Genomic DNA, 11,846 nt, shown 5'->3' with positions numbered 1-11,846 from the left:
AAGAGAAGAAAATATTTAGAAAACCTCTACATATACACACTATACATTTTAGGATTTCTAAAGTATATGGAGGATTCAGTAGAATATTAATATATGGTTACATAGGTTAGCCAGGGATTTTTATTTTTTCCATAAGTTTCTTGGAAGAACAGAATTCTCTTGAAGACTAAAATGCAAGATCAAGGCCATCAAAAATGAAAACTCGGGGCTGGAGTGATAGCACAGCGCGTAGGGCATTTGCCTTGCACACGGCTGACCTGGGTTCGATTCCCAACATCCCATATGGTCCCCCAAGCACTGCCAGGAGTAATTCCTGAGTGCATGAGCCAGGAGTAACCCCTGAGCATCGCCGGGTGTGACCCAAAAAGAAAAAAAAGAAAATTCTTGGGGCTGGAGAGATAGCACAGTGGGTAGGGCATTTGCCTTGCACAGGGCTGACCCGGATTCGACTTCCAGAATCCCATATGGTCCCCTGAGCACCACCAGGAGTAACTCCTGAGTGCAGAGCTAGGAGTAATCCCTGTGCATCGCCGGTTGTGACCCAAAAAGCAAAAAAAAAAAAAAAAAAAAAAAAAAAAACCAAACAAACAAACCAAAAAAAACCTCTTACGATATGAAGAAAAGGCAGTCTGAAAGGTGTGATCATTGAGTTGCAGCAAAGTAGAAGAGGGTGAAAGTGCCGAAGGAGAGGAGTGATTTCACTCCCCTTCTCTTTGATTCCAGGGAAATAGCTGCGACAAATGGTCATGAGGAACCACAGCACCGTCACTGAATTCATTTTCATTGGACTGTCGAACAATCCCATCATCGAGGCTGTGCTCTTTGTGCTCTTCCTGGGGATTTATATCTTGACAGTGACAGGGAACCTGACAATGCTCCTAGTAATCAGAACTGATTCCCACCTCCACACTCCCATGTACTTCTTCCTGAGCAATCTCTCCTTCTTAGACCTCTGTTTTTCTTGCGTCACTATGCCTAAGCTACTTCAGGACCTCATGTCTGAGAAGAAAACCATCTCGGTCAAGGGTTGTCTAGCCCAGGTTTTCTTTGTGTATATCACTGCAGGGACGGAAGCCTTTCTTCTCTCAATGATGGCCTATGACCGCTACGCGGCCACCCCCTGCTCTATGGCCAGATGATGACCAATCAGCTCTGTTTCAAGCTCGTCTTTCTCTCTTGGTGCTTGGCCTCTATCAATTCGATTGTCATTGTGCTCTTAGCTGTCAACCTTGACTTCTGCGAGGCTCAAGTCATACGTCACTACACCTGTGAGCTGCCCTCCCTCTTTCCTCTGTCTTGCTCGGATATCTCTATCAACGTGGACATCTTGATCTGCGTTATCGTGTTGCATGGGTTTGGAACCTCCCTCCCAATCTTTTTCTCCTATGCTCGCATTGTCTCCAGCATCCTGAGCATCAGCTCCACCTCGGGGAGAAGCAAGGCCTTCTCTACCTGTTCCTCCCACCTCGTGGCAGTCGTCCTGTTCTTTGGCTCAGGGTTGGTGCGCTATCTGATGCCCACCTCTGGCTCCTCCTTAGATATGCTCTCCTCCTTACAATACAGTGCAGTCACACCCATGCTGAATCCCCTCATCTACAGCCTGAAAAACATGGAGGTGAAGGCAGCAATGAAACGGACCTGGGAGAAGTACCTACAGTATTTTAGGTAGAAAACAAGGACATAGTCAGAGATCAAGTTTTTCCTGACAAGTATTCGAACTTCAGGTAGAATTCTCAAAATACCCTTTCTGTTTTGGGGCCATACCTGGCAGAGCCGGGCTTACTCCTGGCCCTGCACTCAGGGATCACTCCTGGTGTGCTCGGCGGACCATATGGAGTGCTGCAGATTGAACCAAACGTCAGTCACATGCAAGGCAAGCACCTCCCTCACTGTGCTCTCTCCAGCCCCATAAGGCAGAATTTGTACCATTAATTCTAAAGCAGCGATCCCCTCTCCTCGCAAGCTATGTTGACAAAGGAAAAATAAAATTCAAGAATATGTAGTTTATACTGCACATATGTAGTCTGCTTTTTTCTTCTATTCTCTCATACCATCACTACCTCTTCCTAAAACACATAGTAAGAGGCTGTATTATTTATTAATTATTCATATACCTTGAATTATTTTTATATCTTGAATTTATATACCCTGAGTTAATTATTTATATATCTTGTATTGCCACTGATTTTTATCTTTTTTTGGGTCACACCCAGCGATGCTCAGGGGTTCCTCCTGCCTCTGCACTCAAGAATTACTCCTGGCGGTGTTGGGGAAACCATATAGGATGCTGGGGATCAAACCCGGGTCAGCCGCATGCAAGGCCAATACCCTGCTGTACTATTGCTTAATCCCCAATTTTTATCTTTTTAATTTTGTTATTTTATCCAGTTTTTATTCTCTATTGTATTCAGTTACTGTTTTTTTTTTTCCCTTATACCTTTCAACAAGCTTGGTTTTTTTGTTTTGTTTTGTCTTAGTTTGGTTTGGTTTTGGCTTTGGTCTTTTGGGTCACACCCAGCAGTACTCAGGGCTTACTGACTGACTCTGCACCAGTGTGTTGCTATGGATTGAATCCAGATTAGTTCCGTGCAAGGCAACCAACCCTCCTGTTTTACTGCAACTCTCACCCACAAGTCCGAAGTGAATATTTACAATCTTCAATCTGTAATACAAAATATGCTTACATTGCTTAAGAAACATTAAAAATTTATTTTCCTTCAATAGTTTCCTTCCTCACTCTGACACTTTAATTCTTTTCCTATCTCTTTTTTTCACTATGATCACTTGTCACTTGTCGTCCCGTCATCCATTGGTTTGCTAGAGCGGGCTCCAGTAACGTCTCCATTCATCCCTGTCGCGTGATAGTATAGCCCAATGGCATATTGGGGGCTCATTCAGGGTCATAAAGAAATATTCTGTTCTTTCGTGTTACAAATGATTGTCTTTGAATTGTGTAAATTTTAAAATAAAAGTCATAATTTATTCATGATTCATTGTTATTAGACTTTAATACAAGTTCATACTTATTGAATATTCATTGCACTATTTCCATAATATATCTCTTCGTTTTTACTTCCAGTTTCCTCAATGAAACAGAGAGACCAGTCGCTTATATTTACAGCCCTGTTCATATCCCTTATGCTCATAGAAGCTTTATGACTGTAACAAATCATTTACCTTTTCTGTGGCTCCATTTCTTACATATGAAATTGGAATAATAGCACCTATACATCATAGAGCTATTGTCAGTATTAGTAAAACAAATCCATAGGGCACTAGAACACTAACAGTCATCAGGCTTTTACCCATCATTATTCATGAGTTGTTTCACTCTGCTTTATTTTTTGCTGCAATGTACACATATATAATTTTCTTTTAACAAAAAAGGAACATTAGAAATGCTCAAAGATCTTACCATGTGGATCTCTTTATTTTCACTCTCTATAAAAGTAAAAGCCTGCTTAATTGTAGAATTGTGGAGTCTCACCTTTAATTTCTCTGTATAGACTGTGCATTTCCATCTGATGTTATGCTATGCTCTCCAGAAGTGCAAGTATAATATGATTTTTTTTTCTCTAACAAAAGACAGAGAACAAATAGCACCAAAAGAGAAAAAACAAGAGATCCAAACTGCAACAACCAAACTCAAAACCTGCCTGTTAAGGAGGCAGCTGAAGATTTCGGAAGTTGAGGAAGAGGGAACCTGGGACACGGGTGGGAGCAGGTTGACACTGGCTGTGGGACTCGTAATGGCTAGATTATAGTATGCCCAGAAATCAAGAATCAAGAAAATGAAGAATCACTTGATCACTTGGAATCCTTCCACATTCCACTGTGAACTTTGATTCTGAGGCCTCCCCTCTTTTAATTGGAGCTGCTGTGGCTTCACGCCCAGCACCCCTCCGTATTCAGTGGAAATCCCACGATCCCGTGTGGTCCTCCCAGTGGCCCCTTAATAATGAAAAACTAAGGGTGTTCGAATCCTTGGTAGAAGAACAACTGAAGTTGGGACATATTGAAACTTCATTTTCGGAATGGAATTCCCCTGTCTTTGTCATCCGAAAGAAGTCAGGAAAGTGGCGCCTGTTGATTGATCTGCGGAATGTTCACTCCACCATTTAACAGACTTTAGTATCATACAGATGGAATATACTTACTCACCACTCTGACTGAGTTAAAAATAGACACGGGGGGCTGGAGCACTAGCTACCAGGTAGGGAGTTTGGCTTGCCTGTAATGGATCCAGTTTAGATTCCCATCATCCCATACTGTTCCCTGAGCACCGCCAGGCGTAATTCATGAGTGCATGAGCCAGAGCTCACCCCTGTGCATCGCCAGGTGTGACCCAAAAAGAAAAAAATCACATGGGTCCAGAGAGGCAATACACGGGGACTTCATGCATGCAGTAGATTCCAGAATTGCAGATAATCCATGGCACTGGGTATGCTTCCATGATCACAGAGTCAGAAAGATAACCTGGGCAGAGATGGGTGAAACCCAAAATCCAACAACTGAAAACACACACACACAAACACACATACACACACACAGAGAAGAAAGTACATGAATTTCACTCCAACTGAACTGAACTGTGTGAAGTCCTGTACTTGGCGAGGTTGGAGGAATCATTTCTGAGGTGAGATCTGCCCAAAAAAGAGTTGCAGTCTTGGCCCTACTCACCAGGTTACAACTATTCACCTCAATACTCTTGATGCCTGAGAAGTTTCACAGATGTGACCCCATCCGACCCAATACTCACTGCACTGCTGAGCACAAAGGTTTTTACAGAAATTCAGATTTATACCTGAATTTACTAAACCCCGAAAGTGTTTGGTCTTGTTGAGTCCAACAAAGGGGAACATTCAACTGCCCTTTCCTGGAAGGAGCCAAATCTGAAGAGAGCCCTGCCTAACAAGGCTACAACCTCAATTCTGCTCTGACAGATCACAACACCGCCCCAGACAGGTTAGCGGAGACAGCATAAATGGACAAGTTTATAGCCCCAGATGGATGAAAACTACAGGAAGCTTCCCTAATGTCATTTTCTCAGAGTGAACATCTGCCGTAAGGTGGAGGACACGTTGTGCTCTGTGAGCACAGATTCCACAGAGACCCAACCCTGTGCCTGCACCCACAGTGTCAGAAATTCCTTTCGAACTGACAGCACCAGGACTGAGCAGCATGTGGTCACCCTTAAGCTACAACTGGAACATTCATGCTCATGGCCACAGATGGGATCATAACCCCAGATGCTTCGGCTGGAAGTAGACACCCAAGAGTTGACTCTTATCCCTCGGTCTTGGTTGGAGCAGCATCCACGAGCTTAGACTAGCAAGTGCTAAAATCCCCTAGTAGACCTACAGATCAGCTTGCTGAACAGGTAATCCCGGGTTCAGGTGAGCATAATCACCAGTTACTGATCAAAGCAATTAGATGTACTGTCATCTCCTAGGCTTCAGCAAATGTGAGCACTTCGGCAGAGTCTAGGCAGGGCAGACATTGGTGCTATAGCACTTTGAACACACTGATGATCATAAATCACCTATTGTCATCCAATTTCACACACATGGGGGTCACAAGTAATAATATGATCTTTAGAATGCTTAAATAATTCACTCTCTTAAGACATGTATGACTACAGAAATCAGTAAGCAAGCACTGGTGTCAGTTTGATATTGTAAACAGGAGCTTCCTGTTTCTGCTTGGAACAACTAGAATTCAAACTTCGCCTTTAGCGTGTAGAGAGCATTTCTTTTAAATGAGTTGAACTACAATAGTGCAGTGCGAGAGAAACCAAGAAAATACTCAGCAATATCAGAAGTGCCTGAAAAAGACTTTTCGAACAATAGTCCTCTTATGTGTTTATTGAACTGAGAAAATAATTGCAGAGTTATCCTATAATAAACTTGTAGAAATGCTGATTGAAACCAAAACTAATGAAGGACCCAAACCTGACTGTCCCAAGGTTTGGGCCCCCAGTGCCAAGACATTTTGAGCCTCACAGGATTCTGGGGGAGCTGGTCCTGTCCTCCCCATCCCAAAGAGACCCCAAGTCATCGTCCACGAATGGCCTTTCTGGCTCCTGTTCAAGCTGCTTAACGGCCATGACCCCGGAGACTCAGGAGCACATCTTGGAATCCAGCAGGTTTTGGCAGAAATCCCTTCAGATTTAAGTGTTAAAATTTCGGAATTTCAAAATCATGCAGCCACTACTGCAGCCACACAACATCATATGTTATTCATAACTAGCAATATAAAACAAATTGTCTACTGTTGCCTTTTCAGCAGATCTGAGTGTTGGGGTAAAATCTCAAATAATAATGGTGGGTCTGGTGTCAAAATATTGAATGTGATCAAAGTAGAGAAAGAGCAATGTGGAAATCATCTGCCCCACAGATAGGGGGATCGTGAAGGAGGGGGGTATACTGAGGTTGTTGGGGGTGGAGAATGGGCACTGGTGAAGGTACAGGTGTTTCATTGTAAGAACTAGACTTAGACCTGAAATGTTTGTTACTGCTCTCACGGTGATCCAATAAATAAAATTATAAAAAATGAAAAAGTAAAAGTAAGGTTGAGTTCATGCACCATTCAATCAGCTTATCAGTGGCTGAATGAATAGCGGTTCTCCTACATAAAAAGAATGAAAAAATTAAAAGAAACTAATGAAGGAGTTTCAAAATTCAGAGGCTGATTTCAGTAGCAGAATTTGAAGAAACTAAAATTAAACGAGGGATCTCAAAGCCAAAGTGAGTACGTCAAAACCAAAAAGAGGCAATGAAATGAGATTTTTTTTAAATAAGGGGAACTTAAGACATGGATTTAACAAAATCAAGAGGAACAATTTCTGGATTAGGAGAACTTAGAGAAAGAAAGAGAAAGGACAGCTGTTGAAAAGAAAAATAATAGATGAAAACTTTCCCACTCTGAGGATGGAAATATATGCAATGATTCAGAAACTGCAAAAAAAAATACTCAAAGACATTTCAAAATCAAAATGGCGAAAATAAAAGGGATAGATATCTTTAACTGGTAAGAGAAATATTCTCAAATATACTCACTAATGAAGCTTATGGTTGTCCTCTATAGATTAAGAGAAGTTCAAGACATAGCAATAATCCATCACAATTTGCCCTCTATTGATAATGATTTTGATAATTTCAGTTTTGTTGGAGTCAGTAATATGAAATAAATTTGCCAAAGGCTTACCAACAGAACAGGCTGGGGAGTCGGAGGGGACCTGGGGACACCGGTGGAGGGAAGGGAACTTTGATGGTGTGTTTAGTTTTGGAACATTGTACATCTCAAACAACTCATTTTGAACAACTTTGTATAAGATGTCATAATAAAAACTTTTAAAAGCAACTCTTTTCATCAAGAAGAGAATAAATAGAATGTTCCATTTGTTATATGGTATAAAAATACCCCACATATTGCAGGATCTAATATAAAGTATGGCATAAAGTCTGACTTAGAATTGAAGGAGTGATTAAAACATCTTCAAACACCAGCTGAGGTTATTTTTGAACATAAACCAGACATACAGGTAATACCAAGATGTGTCCTATATAAAATAAATGTCAAATGCTAAATTGCACAAATTATTATAGGATGGTGGCAATAAATTTCTTTCTATCAAAAGTTTCCTTAAATGCCAAGTTACCTAACCCTTCAACCAAAAGGAATAAGTGTCTGGATGAATCAGGAAGTAAAATATTATATTTTTGTTCTTATTAGAGTCATATTATAATTCACATAATAAATAAGGCTCATGGAGAAAGTTTGAGTAACACATAGAAGCAAATGTACAAGATAATCAGATCAATACTCTGACTTGACAATAGCAAAAGACAATATTGTCTACTCTGTTTGGAGATGATGTAAGGGATGGAGATCCACTGGAAGTGGAAATGAAGCGTGAATCAGGAAGTGACGGCCAGCCATACGGAACTTTGAAGAAACTGCTTTATGCAACGAAGTTAAATATGAAACTACAAAGCCTCAAGTGTGGAAGAACTCAACTGAATAATCACTATCTGAATCTGAGGAAAGAAATGAATAACTTAAACTGCACATTGAAAATCTCCACAACAAACAGGCATCTTTGCACACAGAAAACATAAAGCTTGAAGGTGAAAATCAGAAAATTCAAAACAAGCTTCCAGGAATGTCTAAACTCTATGAAGTAAAGGAGATATCATTTTGATGATCTAATTAATATTAGAGCAAAATGACAGAGTAGGGAAAGAACAAAACCTTCCAAAGTGAGCTAAGACAGAAACGATCAACACACAAAGCTGGAAACTTATTGAGAGAGTCAGACAGCTTAAAGAAAAATTGGAGAGAATTGTTACTTTTAAGACAAAAGAATTTTCCAAAGGTCAAAACAAATTGATATTTATTTTGTACATTAGACCACTGGTAGACAACTTTAGAGTTTCACTAACTTCCCGTTAGTCGTCGATTTGCTCAAACGGGCGCCAGTAACGTCTCCATTTGTCCCTGTCACGTGCTAGTGTAGCCCAATGGCATCTGTTCGCTCTGGGAACATGAAGAGCCTCAAATCGATCATTCATGATCTTCACGAAGAAGTCTGACCATCTGGTAGGTGGGCGGCCACGCGGTCTTTTGACATCCCGTGGAATCCAGTCAGTAACAGCTCTAGTCCAGCGGTCATCTTTAAATTTCATTACGTGACCAGCCCATCTGATTTCTGACATGTTGGCAAATGAGGCAGCATCCCTGATTCTTGATCGTCGACGGATGTCAGAACTCCGGATTCTTTCTCTCATTTGAGTGAAACGTGATATTCCAAGCATAGCTCTTTCAATTCTTCTTTGGGAGACCTGAATAGCGTTCTCATACTGTTTGCGTAGGGCCCAGGTCTCTGAGGCATATGTTAATGCAGGAAGAACAGTGGAATCAAAGAGATGTTCCCGGAGCTGGAGGTTCTTCATCCTCTTAGCTATTGCTTCGACGTTCTTGAAGGCGTTCCAAGCCGCTCTCTTCCTCCTGCGAAAGCTCGGGTGCCAGGTCATTTGTCATGTTGACCTCTCGACCTAGGTACACATAGCTGTTGCATTTGGAGATGGTCGTTCCGTTGAGAGCGAATGGGGCATCAGGAACGAGGCTGTTTCTCATAAACATTGTCTTCGTAAGATTCAGCTGTAGTCCTACCTTTCCACACTCACGGTCAAAGTCGGCCAGCATTTGTGCCGCTTGACTGATGTTTGGTGTTATTAAAACAATGTCATCAGCAAAGCGGAGGTGGTGTACTTGCCGACCATCTATCTTCACTCCCATTCCTTCCCATTCCAGTCGTCGCATGATGTTCTCGAGGGTGGCACCGAAGAGTTTCGGTGAAATGGTATCACCCTGCCACACCCCTCTCTTGACATCAACGATCAATTCTTTGTAGAATGGTGAGATCCTGGTAGTGAATCTGCAATACAGCTCATGGAGGATCCTGATGTATTGGGCTTGAATGCCCTGATTGGCTAGGAATTCAACGACCGCTTCCGTCTCAACAGAATCAAAGGCCTTCTTTAAATCAATGAACGTTAAACAGAGCGGCATCTTGAACTCCCGAGAAACCTCATTGAGTTTGGTTATTGTGTGGATATGGTCAATGGTGCTGAATCTTTTGTGGAACCCGGCTTACTCGCATGGTTGTCCTTCATCTAGTGTTCTGCCAATCCTTTTTAGGATGACTAGAGTGAACTACTTGTAGATGACAGACAATAGGCAGATCGGGTGATAGTTGCCAATGTCATGGATGTCTCCCTTCTTGAACAGTAGTACGGTCCTGCTGGTTATCCACCGGGACGGAACCTTGCATTCAGACAGGTAGCGAGTGAAGAGCTGAGCCAGTGTATTGATGAGTACTGATGGCAGGTTCTTCAGGTGTTCAGGTCTGACCTTTTCTGGGCCATGTGCTGTTTGTTTCTTTACCGACGAAATGGCGTGTCATATTTCAGAAGGGAGAACGTTGGGAACGACATAACCATCCTGTGGAATTTGGTATGTCGGCAAGTTGACATGGCTTTCAAAGAGATATGAGTAGAAGTCATGGATAATCTTCTCCATTGCCGTTCTGGAGGATGTGATGGATCCATCAGGACGTCGGAGGGAAGTCATCTTGGTCTTGTAGTTGGCGAAGGACAGGCGGGCGTAACGAATACTTTTCCCAGCTTCTGCTGCATCCACCAGCACTTCTGCTCTTCTCTCTTTGAGGTCTTCCTTGATCGCATCTCTGCACTGCTTTGCGAGCTTGGACGTTAGCTTGCGGTTGCCTGAGGCATGCGCCAAACCACGCTGGCGAATTAGCTCAAGAGCATTCGAAAACAGGCGTTTTTTTGTGGCTATCTCTCTCTTGGCATTCCTCGCACATTCATGGAGGTGCTGAACCAGTCGATTGTATTCCTCGTCAATGTTGTCAACAATGGCATCTTCCCATGTTGCCACAATAGTGCCAAAGAGCTCCCAGTTGGTGGTCGTTCTGGGAGTTCTCTTTTTGAACTTTGCAGCCCTTTCTCCCCGCTCTGTGAAGTAGAATTTTGCACGAAGGAGACGGTGGTCCGATCCCGTTCGAAATTTTAGAACAACAGCGACATCGGTCAGGCAAAAACGTTGATTGAATATGATGTGGTCTATTTCGTTGTGGAATCGTCCACCAGGAGACTCCCATGTCCATCGTTTAGATTCTGCCCTCTGGAACTGTGAGTTACCATGAATGGTCTTGGTCGACATGATGAACTCATACAGTCTCTCACCCTGTTCATTACATTCTAGGCCATGGGTCCCGATGTGAAGTTCTTCAGCTGATCTTCTCGTTCCTATCTTGGCATTAAAATCACCCACGATGATATTGTAGAAGGTGTGGTCTTCTTTATAGAACTTCTCCAGCTCCATGTAGAACTTCTCGATTTCTCTTTCATCATAGTGAGATGTTAGTGCATAGACAATGAAGATAGAAACTGCAGGCAGTGAGCCACATCTATTCAAATGTAAACGTCCGATTCCCGTTGTTAGGCATTCGAATGAATCAATGCTCTTGGCCAAGTTTGTGTTGACAAGGACACCGACGCCTCCGACACCTCTTTTATCGCATGTTCTGAGGAACAATTCTTCTCCAGTGTCAAAAACGGCATGGTGAGATTTGTGCCTTCTTGTCTCGGTCAGACCAATGATGTCGTACTTGATCATTCGCACTTGTACCATCAGGTCCTCGATGGATGTATCTGATGCTAGCGTACGTGCATTGAAAGTACAGACAATGATTTTTGTCTTCCTTCGTTGTGGCAGCCTAGGTCGGCCTTGAGATTTTGTCGGCCTCTCCTTTCTCATCCTTCTCAGTGCTGCCATGTCGGTGAAGCCTTCAGGATCAAGTGAATGAGACCAGTTGTAGTTACTGGTTTTGGCATATCGAATACACATCGCATATCTTGCCAGGCTCTTCCATGCGGGCAGAATACTCTCGGTAGCTTGCCAGTCTTTCCGAGAGGGATAGAGGCTTTTGGGGCGACCGCTAATCACTCTTGTAGGTGTTACCATATTTGAACCCTATCGAATATGGTACGACAATTCCAGAAGATGGATATTTAGTGTTTTATGATGTGTCACGCGGCCACGAAGTGGCCGTGTGGGTCCAGAAATCGTCCTGGAGTGTGGTGACGGCTGGGTAGTGGAGGTAGCATGGATAGTGGAAGTCTGCCAGTGGGGTAATTATCTGGGTAGGGTGGGTCTTCTGTGCGTAATCCAATCCCTGGGTGGTTGATGGAAGCAGACAGGGCAGGGTAGGGTGGGGCTCCTGATTAGAATCTGTTTGTCACCTGTGGTTGGTGGGAGCA

At 42.8% G+C, this 11,846-nt stretch overlaps 1 pseudogene; it reads left to right on the top strand.

Moving 5' to 3' along the window:
• The first annotated feature begins 740 nt into the window (after positions 1–740).
• Positions 741–1,669, top strand: LOC130027234 (olfactory receptor 8S1-like; annotated as a pseudogene).
• The last annotated feature ends 10,177 nt before the right edge of the window (positions 1,670–11,846 follow it).

Source organism: Sorex fumeus, unplaced genomic scaffold (assembly GCF_029834395.1).
Source record: "Sorex fumeus unplaced genomic scaffold, SorFum_2.1 ptg000036l, whole genome shotgun sequence".
NCBI classification, from domain to species: Eukaryota; Metazoa; Chordata; class Mammalia; order Eulipotyphla; family Soricidae; genus Sorex; species Sorex fumeus.
This window is presented reverse-complemented; position numbering and strand designations above follow the sequence as displayed.